This window comes from Colias philodice, chromosome 6 (genome assembly GCF_061535455.1).
Source record: "Colias philodice isolate Cphi_HAF_F1 chromosome 6, ilColPhil1 Martin Lab GWU primary, whole genome shotgun sequence".
Classification (NCBI taxonomy): domain Eukaryota; kingdom Metazoa; phylum Arthropoda; class Insecta; order Lepidoptera; family Pieridae; genus Colias; species Colias philodice.
This window is the reverse complement of record NC_143091.1, coordinates 3,821,372-3,822,864: the sequence shown is the minus strand read 5'-3', so window position 1 is coordinate 3,822,864 and position 1,493 is coordinate 3,821,372. Positions and strand designations below refer to the sequence as shown.

The following is a 1,493-nucleotide window of genomic DNA, read 5'->3' as shown; positions in this document are numbered from 1 at the left end:
GACATTTACATATAAATTCTTTAATGATACCTTCTATAGAAGCTAGGTTAATCCCACAATCTTGAAAGGCTTCATCGCAGCTATGTTTAAAAGATTCTATGCGAATTTTTAGTCGCAAATTCTATTATAAACATGATAACATAATTAACTATTATATAGGTACTAGCATTGCGCCCCAGCTTCGCACGGTATCATCTCATGAGAAATCTTGTGGTTATTGTATGTGCTTCATGCTTGTGATGGTTGTACCTAGTTTTAGGATAACTTTTGAATTTAGCTTCTTTCTTTTGATATATTTATTTTAAATATTTGATGTAAAGGGATGAATAATGTGCGTGACCTGCTTAATTAATGCATTTAAATTGATACGAATAAGTTGTCCACCAAAATGTACAAACAAGGTACAAAGTACAAACCTTCAAACATTTGTTTTGGTAAAAAAATATCATAAGTAATTTTGAGAAATATAGATGTGTCATGTGACTCATAGTTTTCATCTACACTTTCTTTTCAATTCTGATTTGGTTTTTTATTCTGATATGAGTATGGTTGTTTGAGTTTCTGTCATTGAGTTTATTTTTCTTCTTCGTCTTTAATTGTTTATATAGTATACGGGCCACTATGTTTTACTACTAATAAGAAAATTAATCATACACGATTTAATTTTCTTACTAGAAATATATTTTTAAGTATAGGTATGTATGACAAAAGAATAACTCAAAAGTAAACTTAACTATAAATATTTAATATTCTGATTTGTACGCACCATAAAGCGTTTGACCACATTTGACACACTTGTGACGTAGATCACATTCGCTGACGCGCACTTTCACACGTATCATCTTTATAACAATATAGACTCTATTACAAATCAATTGATTGCATTTTTTATTGAATATAATATATTGTGAAGATGAAGGTTGTATCAACTTGATGTAAAATTAACATAAGCCGACGCCAATTTATGAACGGCTTAACATCGGCTCGTTGGTCTAGGGGTATGATTCTCGCTTTGGGTGCGAGAGGTCCCGGGTTCAAATCCCGGACGAGCCCTGTTCCACTTTTGGCATTTTTTTACAAAAATAAAAATTTTTGACCGTGATCTCTACATAAATTGTTCATTTAATTGATATTTTTGCTGATATAACATCCTGTTAGTTATCATCTATACATAAAAAAATAATATTATGTTTAAAGCTAGTTTAAACACTTCATTTTTTAAATAAACTTCACTTACGGATATTATATGTAAAATATTATCGAATTACATACTTATAATTATGTAGATTGTAACTATAAAATAAATAAATAATTATTTTTTTTATTTGATGTTAAAATAATTTTCATCATCACTAATCTAAAGCCGGGTATCCACTTAGGTTCGCCGTGGTTTGCGAACGCGCCCGCTCCGCAAACCAAACATAATGGATACGTCGTGATCGCGGAGCGCGACTGGAGCACGATCGGAGCACGGCGGAGCGCTCCGGAAGCGG

At 31.9% G+C, this 1,493-nt stretch overlaps 1 non-coding gene across 1 annotated transcript; it reads left to right on the top strand.

Moving 5' to 3' along the window:
- Nucleotides 1-981: 981 nt before the first annotated feature.
- TRNAP-UGG (transfer RNA proline (anticodon UGG)) lies at nucleotides 982-1,053 on the top strand. Its single transcript has one exon. It is a non-coding gene; the product is annotated as a tRNA-Pro (tRNA).
- The last annotated feature ends 440 nt before the right edge of the window (nucleotides 1,054-1,493 follow it).